The 22,521-nt window shown below is 46.7% G+C and overlaps 1 protein-coding gene across 8 annotated transcripts in view; it reads right to left on the minus strand.

The window, feature by feature from the left end:
• The window catches only part of WDR26 (WD repeat domain 26), a 2,773,460-nt gene that overhangs the window by 204,846 nt on the left and 2,546,093 nt on the right, over positions 1-22,521 (minus strand). The gene's annotated exons all lie outside the window — the stretch shown is intronic.

Genomic DNA, 22,521 nt, shown 5'->3' on the forward strand with positions numbered 1-22,521 from the left:
TGCACTCCCCTGAAATGTGAATTGCAATTAGAAAGCAGGTGGCAGAGCTAGCCAACTGCCACACTCTCACTACTTCTCGACACAGGGGCTAAGACCTGGTTCCTCCTTGTTTGTTGATGTACCACACAACTGACATATTGTCTATTTGTATCGTACCAGTCCCTAGAGGAAGAAAGCTGTGCAGGGATTGCAATGCTAGATAGACCACTCTCATCTCTAGGACGTTGATATGCAGACTGGTCTCCTGTGGCGTCCAAGTGCCTTGGATGTCCATCCCAGGAGGAAAACAAAGGGACACCCTTGTTTGATATTTGTAGAATGAAGCCACCATAGAAGCGAGTCTGCACACTCTTGAAAGTTTGATCAGATAGGTTAAGGGATGTTGGTACAAGGACCATTGGACTGGTAATGTCCATTGCAGAATTCTCATGTGTAGTCTTGCTGTAGGTAAGAGGGTAATCTTGCTGTAGGTAAGAGGGTAATCATAACAGCCATAGACCCCAATGCTGTCAGAACTAATTTTTTCTGGCAGTTTCAGTATTGACAGTCTCTGTCTGATATGTAGTCTTGAGAGTGGAAAGTCTGTCTGGAGGGAGGAAGGCCAGTTCTGGATATGTCCAGATACGCTCCTATGAAGTCTTATTTGGACAGGATTCAACTGCAATTTCTGCATGCTGATAGTTATGCCTAAGGTAGGGGGGCTAGGTGTAACAAATAATCCCTGGCTTGAGTGAGTAGATGCCTGGATGGAGTGATGAGGAAACAATTGTCCAGGTAAGGAAACACATGGAATCCCTGCAGAGTCAAGTGAGCTGCGACTACCCACCTGCATTTGCTGAACACCCTTGGGGCTGTAGTGAAACCAAAAGGGAAGACTCTGAATTGGAAGTGAATGGCTCCCAGCCTGAAGTGGAGTTTCCTTCTGGGGCAACCGTTCATTTTGATAGGATAGTACATGTACTTCAGGTCTATCGAGCACATCCAGTTGTACATTTCCAACAGAGGTAGAATGGACTGGACCATGACCATCCTGAATTCTGACTTTTTACAGACCTGTTCAGGGGGACATCAGGTCCAATATTGGCCTCAGATCCCCTGTCTTCTTTGGTACTAAAAAGACTCTAGTAAATCCCTGATCCGATCTGATCGGGGGAGACTTTCTGGATGACTCTCTTGTCCAGTAGCTTTGCCATCTCCAAAGCTGCTGATTCCCTCTGACTGGGTGGAGTATCGGGGAGGGATCTGCTCAGTTTGGGATGTTTTAAAAAGGGAATGGAATAGCCTCTGGATATGATTCTTTGCACCAACAGATTGCTTGTGATGGCTATCCACGCTTTTGTATGCAAGGATAGGCATCCCCCCACTGCATCCAGAAAAGAAAAGTCCAGCAACCCCTCAGAAGCGCTGAAAGGGTCTGTCCAAACACGAATCTCGAGACCCTTGATTTTGCAAACCCCCTCTGCCACGTGGGTGGCGTCTACCATACTACTGCTTCCCCCTCTGCCCCTGGGGGAAAAGTCTCCATGGGATTCCTGAAAAGAATCTTGAAACTTCTTGAACCACAATTTTTTACCACCACACTGATTCCTGGAGAAGCATCTTTGCGGTGCAGAAAACTGGATTCTGATGGCAGACGAGGTCTTTCCATCTTTCTCAGTACAGGAGTGTCTCTCTCGGACAGTAGGCCCAAACAATGATGATTCAAAAGGGTACATCGACGAATGACACCTTGAAAGGTTCCGCAAAGTCACACATTCACATTCGGGCATGACTCCTAATGGCAATGCCCGAACCTTTGGACCTTGAAGTGCCTCTGCAGCATGGGAATTAACCTCATGGACATGTTGGAAATTGATTGTAAAGTGGCCATTCTGGAGGAAAAGACTTTCTGTTCCTCATCAGACATGGACTCTGGGACAGAGCTAGAGAGCTCTTTAAATCCCTCTGCAGCCTAGTAAAATGAGAAAGATACTTTAGTGCTCATAGGGTGCAAGTGGCCAAAGTGTAAACTCTCTGGCTAAATCTGTTCAAGGCCGTAGACTCCCTGTTAGGGGATGGCGAGTCGAGCTTTCCTGAGCTAGCTACTTTTTGGTGGCTGCAGCAACAAACACGGCATCTATCGGGAATGCTTTGGTCCAATGTGGTCGGTCTGCTGGGGCACGAAGAATCCTATCTGCATGTATGAGGATAGGGTCCACAGAGTCCAGCTCCTTCCACTCCCTGGTTGCCAGTAGGTTGACTAGTGCATCAGCAGGGGGGGACACCCAAGATGTAGATGGGCCGGACTTGAAAGTCTCTAAAAAAAACTGTTTCCTTTGGGATGGGGATTTGGGTAGAACCACCACTTTTTCTGGTGTAGGATTTCTAAGATATCTCCAAAGGAGACATCCTCAGGTGGAGATCTCGAGGACCCTTCCCCTTCCTCAAAATCGGTGTCTTCCATGACAGATTCTTGTGGAAAATCCAGCTTCCCCCTCTTGCACTTTTTCTTCCAGGGTACCTCCTCATAGGGATACTCCGGGGAATTATTGGAAGAGACCTGGAGTTCCAAGGGTGGAATGGCATGGAGACTTTGCTGGGCCAGCTGTCCTGGAGTGGCAAACATGGGATCTCAGACACAGTATCCAAGGAGGTAAGGGGTGGATCCAAAAGAAAGAGTCGAGGATCTCCTTGGTAAGGAGAGACCCCTCTCCACCACCTGGAAGGCAGATAGGCCTGGAGATAAAAAAGTTTTCCCTGGAGCCAAAGCTGTTGGGGCAGAATGCACTCACTCTTCACCAGCTGTCAGCTCCGAAGGGGGAGTCGGTGCCGAGCTGTCAAACCTGGAGGCTCCTAGGGGAAGCGATGGCTCCAAAGACTTTGGAGTCGAAGTCAACCCCCTGGAACTGACATTGAGGCTTCGGTTCAGCAAAGCCACTCTGCTCTGACAAAGTTAGAACCAAGCAAGTCAGGGATGGTATCGGAGTAGGAGAGATAATCACTACTGGCTCAGACACCTCGACTCTTGGGTCCTTTGGAGTAGAGGACTCCTAAGCAGGAGGTCAGATCGCAGAAGCAGCAACAGACCTCAATGGAGAAAGTCGACTCACGGACCCAGTGGGGGACGGAGCTGGTAAAACCCCCATCCGGATCTGTGTCTGAAGGAATCGCTTCATAAACTTATCCACCACAGATCCGGAAAGGTTATGAGAAGACCTGATGGAAGACATGGAAGGTGGTCTAGAAGATGTTTTAAGAGATCTGTCCCAAAAGGGAGATCCCAAGGCAGTCAAGAGTCGAGCCCAAGGAAAGAAGAGGGGCTTGGGTCAGAGGAGAGGAGTTGGCAGACTTACTTCGATCTGAGGATGTCTGATCCAATGCTCTGACAGCCTTTTTGGAAGGCTCACTGGATATTGGGTCAGACCGGTCCTGGGAACATTTCCCGTGTTCCTGGACATCCTTATGTTTTTTGGCAGGGGTTTGAGCTGCTGAAGTAGTAGCTGGGGCAGAGGAAGGAATCAGACCCTTCAAAATAAGTTAATTGCGGAGGTCAGCCAACGCATGTGGGTTAAACTCCTCACAGATGGAACAGGTTTCTAGATGAGAAGGGCCGAAACAATACATGCACCCCTTGTGGGCATCAGATAAAGGAATCTTGTGCCCACAGGAAATGCACTTTTTAAACCCCAAGGGTTTATCAGAAATTTCACAGTCAAAGAAAGAAAAGGGAAAGGAGGTAAGGAGAAAGACCCGCAAGAACGGACCAACAAAGTTTTTTTTTTTTTTTTTTTTAACATATCAGCTGAGATGGGGAAAGGAAAATAAAAGTAATAGGAATGAAAAACTGACTTAACAAAAATACTAGAAACTCTCAGCGGAACTTGAGCAAATGGATCACGATGCTTCCTGTCAGAATGGCAAACAAGATCTGAGGTAATCTGGGGGAATAAGGCATTATGGGTAGGGGAGGAGCTCGAGCTTCGGAGCCTAAGCTTTGGAAAGTGGCCGAGTCGGATCAGAGGGTCGGATCAGAGATCCACAGGTTAAACAACAAATGAAAATGACTAACGAAAATTATGTACTTCCCATGACGACAAATTTGTCTGCTTCCATCCTTCCTTAATGGATGGGTCTTTGGATCCAACCTCAGATCTGTCTTCAGCCATATAATACTTTAGATCCCAAGCTCAGGCTCCTCCCTTTACTAATAACAGACTGCAAAGGCCAACATTACTTCAAATCGAATTCGACCACAGAATACAGAAAACAACTCCATAATAATAGTATTACAAAAAGACAGCCGAAAGGTAGTACGAGAGCTCATAAGCTCATCTGTTGCTAAAAAGTACACTTTAAGGGCCTCTGGAATAGGTTAGTTTGGTTATGCCAGGATAAAGGAATAACAAATTCCATAATACGACAGAGAAGATGAAGATGGAAGGAAGCAGACAACACAGCTCTACCGTTATGGTAAATACATAACTTTGCTATATGATGTTGTCTCTGCCATCCACTCCTCAGTGGATGTCAGAGTCCAAAGCTAACGCAGCTCTGCCATTAGGGTAAATACAAAACTTTGTTATATGATGTTGCCTCTGCCATCCACTCCTCAGTGGATGTGACAAGAGTCCAAAACTAATGTAACCCTTGGGTGGACTCCTGGAAGGATATTACAGAGGACAGCTGAACCAAAGGCTGCCCTGCCTCTAGACAGTAAATCCAATTTACAATGGGATACTAAGGTATGAACACTGAACCAAGAGACAAATGTCACTGACAGACACTCTGGAAAAGGCAGATTTTGTTGAGACATATATAGCAGACTGAACTTCGACAGGTTTAGGTAAGGACAAACCCTTTTTCTTTGTGTTCACTAGTAACAGACAGACAACCATCTTGATAAAGTGACTTTAGAAACTCTGTGACCCGGCTTAGTTATCTGAATGACACAAAGTTGATCAGACTTTCTGAAGGCTTTCTTATGGTGGATGTAAAAATATAGCTATGAACATCCAACAAAATTTGGAAAGAAAATTGGAGACTTGATGTTCTGATTTAAAGTCTTGGTAGCTACTTTCAGTAAGAAGGAAGGATTGGTTTAAACCTGTCTTTATGAAAGAATGTCTGGAGGATTACAAGAGCGAGCTTGAAACTCTGATAACCTTCTGGCAGGATTAACTGCCACCAAAACATTTTCCACATTAAAAACAGGAAATCCACCTTAGCAGCAGATATGAACAGAGGTCTAGTCACAGCCTGAAGTAAAACAGTTATGTCCCACGAATGTGTAGGATCTCTATGAAGTCCGAGAAAAGCACCCTTCAAAAAGTCTTTAGATAACCTGAGGAAAGTGCTGACTGATTTTCTCCAATGTAAAAGTTTGAGATAGCAGCCAACTGGGCTTCGATAACAGAGAAGCTGGCACCACTTTGAAAAAAGAGAAGTTACAAAATTTAGGACCGCTGCTGGAAAGGGTGACAAAAAAGGGTCTACATTCCTTTGAGAAGCCCAAACAGAGAACCTTTTCTATTAGCTTTTGTAAATAATCTTAGTAGAAGGTCACTGAGGCGAAATAAGAAAGTGAACTACTTTGGAGAAAAGAACCTGGACTGATTAGCCATCAATGGAAATGAAGAAACCAAGAGGTTAATTTAACAGCTTGAGTATCCAAGAGAGGTAAGCCAGATGAGTGAAAAATGAGATCTGGACTGGGATCCAGCACCCATGCAGATTGTTTCAGATGAGGCCATAAGTAGGGGAACCACACCTGTAAAGGTCAAAAAGGGGCAATGAGCATCACTGTGGCCTTCCTCTCTGTCTTCTGAAGAAAGTTTGGGATGAGAGCAGTCAGAGGAAAAGCGTAAAGGAGACCTGGGGGCCAAGTATGAATCAGAGTGCCCCTCAGTAACTTCTTCTCCAGGGAGATCAAAGCAAAGAACCTGCTGCATTTGGTGGTATGGGGAGAGGCAAAAAGATTACAGCAAGGTTGGCCTCAGTGGCAGATCATCTGCTCTGCCACCTTTTGACTGAGGGATCACACATGAAGCAGGATGATAGATCTCAAACTGTCTACTATAACACTGGATTTCCCCAGAATGTGCACTGCTAAAAGAAAGCGATTAGAAGATACTGATCATGGCTTATTGGCATAACGGCTAAGAAAGGGTTTCCTCTGTTTGTTGATGCATCAGACTACCATGTTGTCAAGTCTGGAAAGATATCAGTCCCTGAGGAAAGGAGTCCTGAAAGGCCTGCAATGCTAGAACTTCCCTCATCTCTAAAATGTTAATATACAGATTGGCCTTGGAGAGAGACATGCCAGAACTGTTTTCCCCTTGTAGTGTCCCCCCACCCCAAATAGGAAGTGTCCATGGTCACAATAGCTATGGGTGGATGAAAACCAATGGGTGATCTAGCAGTACCACAGGGGGGATTCAAGCCACCAAGAAATGTGAGCCCTGCAGGCATTCAGAAGGTTGATGCCTGATGGATCACTGCACTGCTAGGATCCACTGAAGTATTCTCATATGGTACTTGCAGAGGAAAGAATAGTTGTGCAAAATCTTACCATAACCATAGATGTCTTTCTCTTCCATGTTGCAGTATTCATAACCTTTGGGTGAGTGCCACAGCTCAAAGGGAAGAGGAGGAGTTTCCAAAAATCCATGCAGGACTGCTCTAGCAAAACATGCTCTAGATATTGAGATGTGGTCCAATTTGTAGTGTTTGGTGAAGGTTTGGACAGATGTCCAGGTTGCTGCTTCTAGAATAAAGGTAGTGCCCAGCCCCTTGAAAAATGCTCCAGAGGAGCCCATGGCCATAGGCTACCACTGCAGCCAGATACTTGGTAAATACCCTTGTAGCAGTAGATAGCCAAAGGGTAAAGCACAGAATTGAAAATGCGAGGAACCCACAGAAAAGTGCAAATACTTCCTGTATCTGGGCCAGATGGGTATATGAAGGTAGGCATCTTTGACGTCTAAGGTGGCCAAAAATGTCTGAGGCATTAGCAGTGGAAAGCGTAAGCATGCGGAAGGTGGGGAATTAAAGAAAAAGGCTGAGGTGAGTGAAATCCAGGATGGGTCTTCATGGGCCGTCCTTTCTTGGGACCAGGAAAAGTCTGGAGTAAAAGCCCCTTCCTTTTTATGATGAAGGGACTGGTTGGATAGTCCCTTGAGAGAGGAGGCTGTCCAAGACTGGTTGGAATAGGAGCAGCTGGTCCTCTGGTGGCTGTAGGATGCCTCTTAAGAGTGGAGGAATGGCCCAAGTCATGAAGTAACCTTTTTTCTATGACAGACAAGACCCATTTGTCTGAGGTAATGCTTTTCCAGGAAGGGAGACAGTGAGTCAGTCTCTGGGAAAGGGGTATAGGATTTTGGGGGGGGGGGGTAGTCACAGACTACCTGCCTTGTCCTGAAATGGAGGTTTCTGGGTTGGAGTCTGAGCAGGTCTGGAAGGCGGCTGCTGCTTTCTAAACTCTTTTTGCCCCTAGCAGGAGGAGGAGAAGAAGAATGTTTCCGAATGAACTGGGGTCTTAGTAGGGTAATTCCTGTAGAATTTAGGAATAGGTGGCAAAATCAAAAGTTTTAAGTCCTGCAGTTCTTTCCCCTTCTGTGAAAGGGTTTTGAAAAACTCTGCCACTTGGAGCCCAAATTAGACAGTATTGTCCAGGGGGATATCTAGAAGTTTAGCCCTGATATCATCAGGTAGGGGTTGGAGCTTCACCCAAAAGTACCTTATGAGCACTGAGGCAGAAGCTGCAGATCTGGCAGAGGCCACTTCAGCATCACAAAGTACAGTTGTGTACACTTACCATAAATGTAGATGATGGAGTGTACTTTACTGTTGCAGTCATTACATTTGGGTAATCCTGCTGGCAGGTTGCCCTCAGTCGGCCTGAATTGCAAAGTCTTGGGTCCTGCGTCGGCTGCAGTCGCCCCTTCCCTGACGTCAGGGGTATAAAAGAAGGAGCCAACGCCATTTTCTTTCGTTTTTCTTGCCCCAGCATGTCAGGTGCCCCCTAAAAGGGTAGCCAAAATTTATATCTATACATAAAATTACATGCAGCAATATACACTTTACCTTCATCCACAAGCAACTACACCACACAGGTTGTATAAATAAGAGAAGGAAAGATAGGTTCCATCAGAAGAAAAGGGGGGATGGCGGGTGGGTAACCTGGACTGCAACAGTGAATATACTCGAACATCTACATTTATGGTAAGTGTACATAACTGTACTATGTTCTTCGTGTTTCACTGTTGCAGTCATTACATTTGGGTAGATTCCCAAAGCTGTGGTTGGGAGGCTGGAGCTAAACAGCATTAGGAGCGGCTATGAGACACTGCAGAACTGCAGTGGCAAAGCCTGCCCTGGATTTCGAGTAGAGTGGCAGATGATAGTGCTTTGTAAAGGTGTGAACTGAACTCCAAGTAGCTGCCTCTAAAATGTCCTTGGTTGGTACTCCCCTGAGAAAGGCTGCTGAAGTAGCTGCAGCTCTAATGGAATGTGGCCTAATGCCCTTAGGCACTGGCTTGCCATGGTATAAGTAGCAGAAACGAACGCAGTGGCCTATCCACTTTGAAATGGTCTGCTTTGAGATAGCCTTTCCTTGTGATCCTGCAGCATATGCCACTAGTAATTACTCTGTCTTTCTGAAAACTTTGGTTCTGTCCAAGTAGAATCTAAGCCGTCTGTGTACGTCCAAAGAATGCAGAATCCTTTCCCCCTTGTTCTGTGGATTTGGATAAAAAGTTGGCAGATGAATGGTTTGGTTAAGAGCCACACTGGACACCACTTTAGGCATAAATGTTGGGTTTGTCCTCAGGGAAACCCTGTCCAGATAAAAAATGATAAAAGGTTCCACAGCCATGAGTGCCTGTAGCTTTGAAACTCGTCTTGCAGAAGTTATTGCTAGGAGCAGAGCTGTTTTCCAAGATAAAAACTTTATATCGGCAGTAGCAGCTGGCTCAAAAGGAGGCATGGTGAGTTTTTCCAAGACATAGTTGAGGTCCCCATGCAGGCATTGGTGATCTCCTTGGAGGCTTTAAAATGTTGGCTCTTCTGAGGTACTGTTTTAATAAGGGATGAGAAAAGATTTGTGGCTCTGCATTGTAATGAGCCGAAATGGCAGAGGCATGAATTTTAATAGATGAGAAAGATGGGCCTTTGTCCAGCATCTCAGTTAAGTACTGTAAAATCTAAGGAACATTTGGCACAGCTGTATCTGCTCCTTGTGCCTGGTTCCAAGCGCAGAATCTCTTCCATTTTCCAGCATAAGATTTTCTAGTACTAGGCCTTCTGGCTTCCAAAATGACATCCATCACAGCTTTGCTGAGAGTTGTGTTTTGTATGACTACATTATCCGCCATGCTGCCAGGTTTAAAGCCCTGAGCTGGCTGTGCAGGATCTGATTGTTTTGCTGGGACAGTAGATGCGGTACTTGAGGTAAGGTCCAAGCTGGGCATTGAGACAAGCTCCTTAATATTGGGTACCAGTGCTGGCGGGGCCAGTCTGGTGCAATCAGTATCATCTTTGGCTTCTCCTGTCTGACCTTTAGGAGTACCTTGGGGAGGAGAGACAGAGGGGGAAGGCATATACTGATAAGTTTTTCCAGCTGAAGGATAGGGCGTCCACTTTCCATGCTTGTCTGTGAGAAATCCTTGTGCAGAATCTCTTTAGTTGGTAGTTGTGAGGGGAGGCAAATAGATCTATGTCCGGGCATCCCCATTTCCTTGTTATCATGCTGAAGACTTGTGGATCCAGATGCCACTAGTGGGGATCCATGAGGTTTCTGCTTAGTTCGTTTGCCAGAGTATTTTTTCTTCCTGGCAGGAATTTTCCTGCAGATCTACTTAGTAAGTCAATGCTGTGTCCCACAAAGTCATGGCTAGTCTGCAAAGGGGGTAAGAATGTGTGCCCCCCTGCTTGTTTATATAGCACATGACCATGGTGTTGTCTGTCTTTATCAGTAGTTGTCCAGGATGAAGTAGGTCCTTGAAGGCTGTCAGGGCATTTTGAACAGCTAGCATCTCTTTTTGATTGATATGCAGATGCATTTGGTTTGAGGTCCATGTTCCCTGACTGCATCTTCCTGCCATGTGGGCCCCCCAGGCATAATCTGATGCATCCATTGTTAGTGTCTGCCTGGCTGGGGGTAATGTGAATGGCTGTCCCTTGTTTTGGTGACAAGCCTTTGCCCACCATCGAAAATCCTGTTACAGGCAGGGAATGAGAGTAATTATAGTTTCCAGGCTGTGGCAATGTTGAGTCCAAACACTTTTTAGGTACCATTGAAGTTTCCTCATATGTAGTCTTGCATATGGAATTAGTAGGATGCAGGATGCCATGAAGCCCAAAGCCTGCAGAATTTTTCTTGCAGATAACTGGGCCTTTGTTGCTAACATTTTGAAATAGGTAGTCAGTTGCCTTTGTTGTCTGGCATGAGATAAGCCATCTGGGCAGTTGTATTTCAGCTTACACCCAGGAATATTATCTCTTGAGAGGGTACTAGTTTTGATTTCTTTTCGTTGACTGTGTACCCTAGGCATGTTAGAAGTTTATTCACAAACGCCAGATGCTGTAGAAGGATGTCCTTGTTCTCTGCTTGAATCAGACAGTCGTCCAAGTAAGGATATATTTGTATTCCTCTTTGCCTGCAGAATGCAATTACTGGTGCCAGGCACTTTGTAAAGACCCTGGGCGCAGTAGATAAGCCAAAGGGCAGTGCAGAGAATTGGTAATGCATTGAGCCAGCCTTGAATCTGAGGTATCTTCTGCATATTTGTCCGATTGGGACATGCAGGTATGCCTCTTTTAAGTCTGAAGTTACAAGCCAAGCGTTCTTGCCCAGCATAGGCAGAAGCTGCTGCAAAGTCAACACTTTGAATTTTGGTATATCCAGGAATGTATTCAGAATCGATAGGTCCAGTATTGGCCTCCAGGCCTTGTCCTTTCTGGGTACCATGAACAGTCTTGAGTAAAATCCTTGTCCCCGCTCTTGCTCTGCCACTTGTTGAATGGCCCTCATGTCCATGTGGGATGAGACTTGTTTTTGTGCCTCTGCCCACTGAATTTTTGGCAGATCTGGCCAGCCGTTTGCTTTTGGCAGGGTATGGAATTGTAACTTGTAGCCTTGTGACACGATATTTAGAACCTACTTGTCCTGGGTTATAATGTGCCAATTTTGAGAAAAAAGTGCTAATTTTCCCCCTAAGGGTGCCGCCAGGAAATAAGTGCTTGGTGCAGGCAGGTGGAAGTCATTGGGACCGTTTCCTGTAAGGTTGTGATTTGTCTTCTCCACTTTTGGAGGTAGAAGCACCCCATTGCTTTGACCTGTATGAACCTTGCGCCTGGGATCTGCCTCTAGGGTGTCTGGGTCTGCCACTTTGAGGTCTGTCTGACACAGGAAAGGACCAATTCTTTGTTGGCCAGTGTCTACTAAACCTAGGTGGCTGTACTTGCAAGAAATCTTTGACTGTTTGCATAGATTTAGCCTTGTCCTCCATTTTCTTTAACACCTCTTCTGCCTTAACACCAAACAAAGTATCATGCTGTAAAGGTGCATCTAATAATTTAACTTTAACATGATCAGGCAGATTTTGTTGCTTTAACCAAGCATGCCTTATAATTACAGAACCTGTAACTGCGGCCCTGCAGGAGGCCTCTAAAGAATCAAAACCACATTGCAATGCTTTCCAACTTGTTCAGCTGCATGCAATATATCCTGCATTTCCTTGTTTTCTGCACATTCAGAGTTTAACAACATTTTTTTGTTTAAGCAATGCCATGACAAGTTGCTGATATTTGAGCAGATGTGTAAACCTTTTTCCCCATCTATCCAGTGCCCTAGAATCCCTGTCAGAAGGGGTAGGGTTTTTTGCAGCGGAAGTCTTGACTCCTTGGGACCCTGAGAAATAGTTTTTGGGTCTGCAGCAGGGTTTTTAAAAAGGAATTTATGTGAGTCAGGAACCCTGCAATATCTGTCAGGCTTAACAGGAGCTGGAGGTAAGGAGTCAGGGGTAAGGCTAGACTCCGAAAACACATCTACAATGTCTAACACAGGAGGGTTGGCTAGTGGCTTGTGCTGAGGTAGTAACAGGAAATCCCTGAGCCTCTTTTTAGATTCTGAAAAATCTTGGCTCTCCCAGTGGATATGCTCCCTCATGGTATGTAAGGTTTCCCCAAAAGAATAGTCCTCAGAAGAAGCTGAAGGTATGGATTCTTCAACATCAGAATCCTCATAGGGGGGAAAAGAATATTCTTGATCAGAAGAGGAATCAGAAGAAATGGAAACCTAATCTGAAAATTCATAGTCGGTCTCTTGCCTAGGCCTCTTATCAGGAGGGGGATGGGAACCCTTGATCAAGGTAATCAAGTCTTCGGCCATTTTGAGCATCTGTTTTTTGGGCATGGAGGCCTGTCCATGTGGCTCTTGAGTTTGCTTCTTTGCCTTTGAAGGTGCCTTGGTCTTTGCCTTTGAAGTCGGTTTAATGTATAGATGTTTGGGTCTGGATGCACCCTCAGAAGCCGGTGCCTGCTCAGCAGCTCCGGACCCATCTGAAGGGTTAGTGTCCGAGGCTCCAATACCTTGAGTTTCCAGCAGCATGGCCGACTCCACGTGGGAGTCGGTAGCAGCCTGCGACTCTAAAGTAGCGGTCGTCAGGGGCTGCGAAAGCACCTCACTGAGAACCGGCGACTGGCTTAGGAGAAGCTTCGTCGTCGGTTTTGGGCCTCGGCTGTCTTTTTCTTTTTCTTTGCGTTTTTTGTGAACTCCAGTAGTCAGATGGCTTTCTGACGACATTTCTGGATAATTAAACCTGCGTCCAAAGTAGTTTAAAGCGAAATCATACAGACGCTTAATAGTGCGTTGGTTAAATCTAGCACAAAACTGACAACCCAGAAAGTTATGATCAGGGCCTAGGCAAGGAATACAGTACGAATTAAAGTCCTTATGAGGTATTTGCTTCCCACAAGAAATGCAATTAACTTTTTCTGACATCGGTTCTGGAGCAAGAAAAAAGTTTCCCCAACGGGGTACTTAGCTTTATAGAAGACTTCGAATCTCAGGAGTCGGCCGACCGGCACTTGTGAACGGCTTCTGCTTAGGGCACCGCGCAGCAAGAAAGACTGAAGAAAATGGCGTTGGCTGCTTCTTTTATACCCCTGACGACCTGACGTCAGGGAAGGGGCGACGGCAGCCGAAGCAGGACCCAAGACTTTGGAATTCAGGCCGACTGAGGGCAACCTGCCTGCAAGATTACCCAAATGTAATGATTGCAACAGTGAAACACGAAGAACATCTGCATTTAATTGAATGTCTTGTCACTTGAGGACAAGGAAATCAGGTGAGATTTGTGACTGAATCAGGGAGATCAGCCAGGAGCTTTGAAGCCTGAGTCAAAATGACCAGGGAGTAATTAGACATATGTGTCTGGTAGTTGATGCCCTAAATGCCAAAGTGGCAGAGTTATATACCTTCTTGTCAAGTCTCCATAGTTTTGCTGTCTCTATCAGTAGGAAGCCCAGAGGTAGAGGGTAGCAGTCTGGAGGGTTAGTCTGCAGAGAGAAATGGTATCAGGATCTGTAACAGGACTTTTTTTTTTTTTTTTTATTAGAAATTTTGCCCCTTCTGGGACCTTATAAAATCTGTCAAGCCTTCTACGAGCAGGGGGTTGGGATTCAGGATTTCTAAAAGCTGCAGAAAAGGCATCTAAGGAGGACTGGTGGAATGGAAGAAGGGGTATCCATTTGTAGTTCATAATACCTCTTATGACCTTCAGACATTTCAGTGGAGCCCCATTTGAAAAAACTCTCTCATTTGAGAGATGATTTCTCCAAAGGTAAGGTCCTCCCAGGGGAATCCACCTCAGCAGAATCCTCCTCTGGGGAGGCATATCCTACAGGGGAAGGCATTTGTGAGGCATAAGACAAAGAATCCTCAGAAGAGGAGTCTGAACAGTCTTCAGCCTCGATTGAAGGAGGTTCTGTAGTCTGAGGCCTAGGGCTGATAACAGGAGGGGCAGCCTGAGGAGAGGCAGCCATGGATGGCCTAAGGGCCATAAAGGTATTGAACAAGGACAGAGAAAGCTTGCCAATCAGGCAATCTCTCAGGAGGTAAAGACACACATTTGGTTTTCTGTTTCCTTTTTAACGGATAGACAGGCCTGGTGGGTGTAGGCCCTAAGGAGGGCCTACGTTCAGAAGCCACAACTAATGGTGGAATGACCAGTCTGGATGTCCTCAGCAAGCCAAGGTTCCCCCTCATCACTGGCTTCAGACGTCTGCATTACCTCAACGGACAAGCATTCAGACCTTGGTTTTGTGGCCTCCAGAAAGTACAGTTGTTTACACTTACCACAAATGTAGATGTTCGAGTGTATTCACTGTTGCAGTCATCACTTGTGGGTTATCCCTGCTGGGTAGCCCTCGGCCAGCCCGAGTACTAGAGTAAAGGTTTCCCTCCTGCGTCGGCTGTTCTGTGAGTGTGGCTGACGTCAGGGCTATAAAGGGAGACAGCAGACACCATTACATCAGTTTTTCTTGCCCCCAAAAGTCTTGGAGCAACAGAGACGATATATACAATAGTTAAGAAAAAGGGGGTAGGTGGGAGGGAAACAGGACTGTAACAGTGAATACACTCGAACATCTACATTTATGGTAAGTGTATACAACTGTACTATGTTCTTCGTGTTTCACTGTTGCAGTCATCACTTTTGGGAAGAATCCCAAAGCAGAGGAAGTGGGTGGTGGAAAACTGCACAATTATGGGGACACTAGTATGCACTGCAGGACTGCAGATGCAAATCCTGCCCTGGTTTTGGAGAAAGTAGCCAGCTGGTAGTGCTTGGTGAAAGTGTGGACAGATGTCCAAGTAGCAACTTCCAGAATTTCATTGGTAGGAACCCCCCTCAGAAAGGTTGTGGAGGTAGAGGCTGCTCTTGTGGAATGGGATCCGACAGTTTTGGGAGGACTCTTTCCATGGAAAGTATAGCAGAAATGTATACAATGAGTGATCCATTTGGAAATGCTCTGCTTAGTAATGGGTTTCCCCTCTGCCCCAGGGGCAAAATAAACCAGGAGTTGGTCACTTTTCCTGCTTGATTTGGTCCTGTCAAGGTAATATCTCAACTGTCTGTGCACATCTAAGGTGCACAGAATTCTCCCCCTCTATTTGTTGGTTTAGGAAAGAAGGTAGGTAGGTGTATGGCCTGGTTGAGGGTTACATCAGAGATCACCTTGTCCAAGAAGGAGGGGTTGGTTCTTAGAGCTTGTCCACGTGGAAGATTATGAAGGGCTCAGTGGCCATGGAGCTCAGACACCCTCCTAGCAAAAGTGATGGCTAGCAAAAGGGCAGTCTTCCAAGAGAGATATCGGAGATCTGCTGAAGAAGCTGGCTCAAAAGTGGGTAGAGTCAGATTTTCCAGGACAAAGTTTAGAACCCAAGTTGGCGCAGGGGGCCTTCTTGGCAGTCTGATGTGAACCACACCTCTGAGGAACTGCTTCAAGAGGTGTTGAGAGAATAAAAGCTGATCTGCCTGGATACAGGCTGAGATAGCCGAAGCATGTGTCTTGACAGAGGAGTAAGACAAACCCTTATTGAGGAGCTCTGCCAGGTAGTCCAGAAACAGGGGTAAAGAGGCTTTAGTGCTGGGGGTGTTCCTAGTGGAGCACTAGCAGGTGAATCTCTTCCACTTAGAGGGATAAGATTTTCTGGTGCTGGATCTGCGAGCCTCCTTAATAATGTCTGATACCTGATTACAGAGAGCTGCAGTGTTAACTGTCTTTGAGGAATCAGCCAAGCTACTCTCCCTGTTGTGTGAGAAGGTCTGCGATGGAAGGCAGGGTAAAAGGAGGGTGCATGCTCATGCTGAGGAGCATGGGGTACCAGTACTGCCTTGGCCAATTTGGGGCAATCAGGATAGCCCTTGGTCCTTCTTTGATCTTGAGTAGAACCCTGGGTATCAGAGGAAGTGGAGGGAAGGCACACACAAACAGGTTGCCCCAGTGGAAGGAGAGGGCGTCCATCCTCCAGGCTTCTGGGTGAAACTCTTGGGCAGAATTTGGCCAGTTGATGGTTCTGCTGGCTTGTGTAAAGGTCTACATCTGGCTCCCACCAGATGAGAGTGATCTGTAAGAAGGTCTCCATGTGCAACTGCCACTCGTGGGGGTCCATGATCTGTCTGCTTAAGTGATCTGCCAGGGTGATTTGCTTCCTGGGAGGTACTGAGCAAAGAGATGCAGTCCCAGATTCGATGCTAACTGCCAGATTTCCATGGCAAGGTGATATAGGGGGTAGGAATGAGTGCCCCCCTGTTTGTTGATGTCTGTCCAGGATTAGGAGCACCCATTGGTGCCAGATGCTCTTGAAAGGTTAGGATAGCTCTGTGCACTGCCAGCATTTCTTTGAAATTGATGTGGAGACCTAGAACTTCTTGTTCCCAAAAGGCATGGGTTTGCAGAGGTCCAGTGTGGGCTCCCCAGGCAATGTCTGTGGCATCCGTGGTTAAGGTCTGCTTATGTGGCCGAAGGACAAAAGGAAGGCCCTTGTTTACGGAGCAAGCCTGGGCCCACCAGAGGAGTTCCTTCCTTAAGCAAGGAATTAGTGGTAGTTGGTGCTCCAGAGACAGGGAGTGTTGGCACCAGAGGTTCCTTGGGTACCACTACAGTTTCCGCATATGCAGTCTGGCAAGGGGTACCTGCAGGATGCAGGAGGCCATGTACCCCAGGGCTTGTAATATTAGCCAGGCTGTGAGGTGCGTCTTGTGTGCCATCTGGTGGAAGTGGGACTGCAGAAAGGTCTGCTTCTGGGGTGGGGGTGGGGGGGTGAGGAGCATTTGCGTGCATGTGTCTAACAGAGTGCCCAGGAGAGTAATCGTTTGTGTGGGTAGCAGCTGGGATTTCTCCATGTTTATGGTGAACCCCAGTGAGGTCAGTATGTCCTGCACAAACGAGAGGTAGTGTAGGAGCTTTTCCTTGGTTTCTGCCTGAATGAGGCAGTCGTCTAGATAGGGGTAAATGTGTATGGCTCTCTGCAGTAAGCAATGACTGGAGCCAAGCACTTTGTAAAGACTCTTGGAGCAGTGGATAAGCCAAAGGGCAGTGCACAGAACTGAAAGTGTTGTGACCCTGCTCTGAACCTTGGGTAACTCCTGCGGGACACACTGATAGGAATATGCAAGTAGGCATCCTTCAGGTCTAGGATCAGTAGCCAGGCTTGTGGTAGGAGCATAGGCAGTAGTTTTTGTAGTGTCAACATTTTGAAGTTTAGAACCAGAAGGGACAGATTCAGGGTAGAGAGGTCTAGGATAGGGCACCATGTGCCCTCTTTTCTGGGAACCAGGAACAGTCTCAAGTAAAATCCCTTCCCGGTCTGTTCCTTGGCCACGAGTTCCACTGCACCCTGGGTGTATTTTTTTTTGATATGGCAAATAGCTTCTGCTATCTGGTTTGAAGGGACATCTGGGCAACCTGATGATCTTGTTTTTTCTATGAAATAGAATTTGTACCCTCTGATAACAATTTTCAGGACCCATAGATCTGAGGTGATGAACTGCCAGTTTTCTAGGAAGAGGGAAAGTCTTCCTTCTAGCTTGTCTAGAGACCTGGGGGGGGGGGGGGCAGAGGGGAGGGAAGGGAGTCACTGATTTTCTGGTGAACAAAGTGGGCTTAGAACTCCCCTGTCTTGGAGGGGCAGTGGACCACTGCCTAGTTCTTTGCTGCCTGTGTGCCTGCGGCCTAGGGGTCTCTGTCTCTGCATCCTTTTCTCTGTACTGGTGTAGTCTGAGAGAGAAAGGACCAGTACTTGGTAGGGAAGTTTCTGCTGAACCTGGAAGGCTGTACCTGCAAAATGTCCTTGACTGTCTGCATGGATTTGAGTATGTTTTCTATTTTCTTGATGACCTCCTCGGTCTTGGGGCTAAACTGCTGCTCTTTATCCAAAGAGGCATCTAAATGTTTGGATTTTGCCTGGTCAGCAGAAGGTTGCTCCCTTAACCAGGTGTGCCTTCTGATAACTGATCCTGTAGTTGCAGCCCTGGTAGAGGCTTCCAAGGCATCAGAACCACAATGTAAGGAGTGCTTTGGTACCTGAGAGCTTGACGTATGAGGTCTGTTAATTCTCTGGCAGAGTTACTGTCAGGCAAGGCAGATATTTTCTGTTTAAAGAGTTGGACCACATTCTGCTGGAATTTAATCATATGAAGTTGACAGTTTAATGCCCTAACAGCTAAAGTGGCTGAGGTGTAAACCTTTTTACCCATCCTGTCTAGAGGTCTGCTTTCTTTGTCAGTTGGGATGGGGGTTTTCGAAGAGCTTGCTCTAGCCCCCTTAGGGGCCTGAGTAATTACTTCAGGGTCTGCAGTAGGGTTTTTAAATAGGTATTTGTGAGGTTCTTGCACCCTGTAGTATCTATTAGGTTTTCTGGGTGCTGGAGGGAGAGATTCTGGAGATAGGGCCGATTCTAGAAAAACATCCTCTACTACATCCAGGATAGGAGGAATGGCCAGAGGCTTATGCTGAGGCAGATCTAGAAATTCCTGGAGTCTCTTTTTAGACTGGGGTAGTCCTGGGCATCCCAATGAAAATGTTCTTTGAGAGTGTTTAGAGTTTCCCCAAAAGAAATGTCCTCAGGGGGAGAGGCAGTAGGAATGGGATTATCAGTATCAGAGTCCTCGAATGCTGCTAAGGGGTGGTCTTCCATGTCTGTCTCCTCTAGATCTGAATCTACTGATTCCTGGTCTGTGAGGACTTCTGGAGGAGGTGTCTTTTTTCTTTTGGCTGGTGTGGGAGGGGGAGGTTGGCTATCCCTGATCAGGGTCATCAGGTCCTCTGTCATTCTGAGAAGTTGCTGGGATTGAGGGGCTGGGTAGCTAGTAGTAGGTCGGTGGCTGGGGCACTGCGGCGGGATCTTTTTGGGTATAGATTATGGCTTGGGCATAGCCGGTTCAGTAGCCTTATACGGAGTCAATTTGACCGGCAGTGTTGCCGTCAGTCTAATCCTGACTTCGGATGTCGGTGGGGGCTCTGCGGAAGCCGGTGCCTGCAAAGCGGCTCCAGACCCAACCGCGTGAGGAACAAATGACATCTCGACAGGAGGTGGTTGATCCGGTGGTATACTGGACTCCAAATAGGTCTCGGTAGAGGCCTGCAGCGGATCGTCAGCTGTCGTCAGAGGCTGCAAAGGCGTTTCAGAGAGTTCACCTGTAACCTTGCATTGAGTAAATGTGGACAATAGTCTGGGGTCGTCAGAGGGCCTAACTATAGGAGGCCTATACTTGTCTGTCTTTTTTTCTTCCTAGGAAAGTCAGTAATTGCGCGAGTCCGATGCCATTTCACGTTGCTGGAAAGACCAACTAAAATGACTCGTTACAATATCAGCTCTTCTTCTTATAGCACGTGCATTAAAGAGGGCACAGAACTGACACCCTAGAACATCGTGATCTGGGCCTAAACAGGTGACACAGAGAGAATGAAAGTCTTGGTGTGGGATCTGCTTTCCACAACTGAAACGGTTATTAACTTTCACTGACATTGGTTTAAGGTAAGAAAAGATTTCCCAACGGGGTACTTGGCTTTAGACTGTTGTCCTCACTCTGGCAACAGCCGACCGACTCACTATCAAAACTGCTTCTGCATCTGGCTCCATGGCAAGAAAGACTGATGTAATGGTGTCGGCTGTCTCCCTTTATAGCCCTGACGACCGCCGCACTCACAGAACAGCTGACACAGGAGGGAAACCTTTACTCTGGTTCTTGGGCCGGCCGAGGGCTACCCAGCAGGGATAACCCACAAGTGATGACTGCAACAGTGAAACAAGAACATCATCAAGTACCTGCTATACCAGAGTCATCTGGATCCATACATTCCTTCAGGTGTACCTTGGCCACAGGGGGAACGTTTGGTGGAAGAGGTGCAGCAGCAGGCTCATGCCTGGTAACTTTGGCTTTCTTTTTTGGTGGCTTGGTGGTATGGCCGGATGGTCATTCCATCGCATCAGAGAGACGTTTGAAACGTTGGTTCTCTAGACAGATATTATGGGCGTGCAGACAGCTGCTAAGAGTCTTTGTGACAAAGACTCGACAAATCGAGCAGGCCGTATGGTCATGGTTGGGCCCTAGGCAGAACAGACACAGGTCATGGACGTCCTTATGCGGGATCTGACGTCTGCAATTACACTTTCCTTTTCTGGATGACATTAACCTGGGCAGGTATGCAGTGACCAAAGAAAAACAAGAACAAAGGCCCCAGCGGAGTAATTATCTTTAAATCGCAGGATCCGACTGCAGAGACTGCAGGATGAGCTGACATTTGACTGGTGGCAGAGACGTTCTGAAGAAGGTACGTGCAGATGTCACTTTTATAGCCCACGTATCCTACGGCCACAGTCAGACATGCCACGTACCTTGCAGTGACTAAAGCTTTTGTATACTGGCCGAACGTTCTGATTGCTAGGTGAAGGCTAACCCAAAGATTATGAATACTGCAACATGAGAACAGAAGGGCATCTAAGGTGATGGACGCAACTATCAAACCCCGTAAACTAAAAAACATTCTCGCTGTTGGCTTCTGGGAGGAAAGAAAGATTTGAGCATGGTTATGAAGAGTGCATAACCTGTTCTGAATAAGGTTTGCTATCTGAGGAGAAGTGTCTAAATCTACTCCTATGAATTCTACCACTTGTATAGGATGGATTTTGGACTCGTCAGGGTCCACTGTGATGCACAACTCTGAGCAAAGGCAGAACAAGGAGTCTCTTTCTTGAATGAGTAGATTCATGGAACTGCTGTAGTATGAAGGAAGCTGCAACCACTGCCATGCATTTGGTAAACACCCATGGGGTTGTGGTGAGATCAAAAGGCATGACTGGTAGTAAACATCCCATAGGTTTAAGAAGTACATCCAATTGTTCACTCTCAGCAGTGGGATAATGGACTGAACAGTGGCCATTGGGAACTCCGTTTGACACACTGGCCAAGACAGAGGTCCAAAATTGGCCTGAGGTCCCCAGACTTTTCTGGCACTAAAAGGAATACTGAGTAAGCTCAAGATCCTAGCTGGCCTGGCATGACCTCCTGGAAGATTCACTCCTTTAGCAGCTTTTGTATTTCTCAGAGTGCTGATGGTCTTTGAGAAGGTGGAACATCTGGTAACTTTTTTTGAGTTTGAAGGATGAAATAACAATGGGATGTAATAGCCTCTGGTTACTACCCTCTGCACCCATATGTCAATTGTGATGGGCATCCAGGCTTTGAGTGCAGAGATAAACACCCCTAACTGCCTCCAGGAAATGACAGCCAGTCAACCCTTCAGGAGCGCTGACAAGGTCTCTCAGTGAAAGGCTCTCTAAAGTTTTGGTTCTGCGGTCCACCTTTGCCTCAGGGGGTGATGCCCATTATTAAAACTCTCTCTGCGCCTTGGGGGGAGGATTGCCAATCTCTAGAAGTGAGAGACAACCTTTGAATGAGTAGATTCTTGGAACCATTGCAGTCTGAAACGTTATGACCACAGCCATGCATCTGGTGAACAACTGGGGGGAGGGGGATTTACAGAATCACAGTTTCTTACTCTCTTTCTAGTTCCTAGAAAAAGACCTCTGGATGGGGTACAGAACCATATTCCAATGGCAGAAAGAGTCTTCCCACATTATTAACTTCTGGTCACTTTCTTTCACCTTAGGTTCAAAGAGTGTTGAGCCATCAAAAGTACAGTTTTGTACCTACCATAAATGTAGATGTCCGAACTGGATAGCATCTGCAGTCATAACAACTGGGTTGTCCTGTCGTCAGGCAGCCCTTCGGTCGGCCGGATTCCAAAGTCCGGGTCCGGCTTCGGCTGATGTCGCACTTCACCCGACGTCATCTCTGTTGGTCTTCGGGTATAAAGGCATCAGCCGACGCCATTTTCCTCAGTGTTTCTTGCCCCAGATGCCAGTTGCCCTCTTGGAAGGCTAAATTTTGGGTAAATGCCAATGTTTCCAAAAAGATAGAAGGCAAACACAAAAATAAGCATGTATGTACATATATACAAACAAATACACCATAAGAGACTCCCCTGCCAGCTAGCTATTAGGAGGGTAAATACCCTAGGAGTACCACAGAGGGAAGGAGGGAGGGTAATCCTGACTGCAGATGCTATCCAGTTCGGACATCTACATTTATGGTAGGTACAAAACTGTACTATGTCCTTCATGGATGCATCTGCAGTCATAACAACTGGGTAGAATACCATAGCCAACTAGGGAGGAGGAAGAATAGATTATGGTGTGGTTAGGATCCCTTGCAGTACAGCAGTGGCAAACCCTGCTCGGGATCTGGAATACAGAGGTAAATTATAATGCTTGGCAAATGTATGCACGGAGGTCCAAGTAGCCACCTCAATAATGTCCTTGGTTGCCACTCCTCGTAAGAAGGCTGTGGTAGTGGCTGTTGCCCTTGTAGAATGAGGCCTTATGTTCTGTGGAATTGGTTTTCCATGAAAGGAGTAACAGAATCGTATGCAATTTCCTATCCATTTGGAGATTGTCTGTTTGGAAATCGCTTTTCC

Source organism: Protopterus annectens, chromosome 1.part2 (assembly GCF_019279795.1).
Source record: "Protopterus annectens isolate FY-2018-M chromosome 1.part2, PAN1.0, whole genome shotgun sequence".
NCBI lineage: Eukaryota > Metazoa > Chordata > Ceratodontiformes > Protopteridae > Protopterus > Protopterus annectens.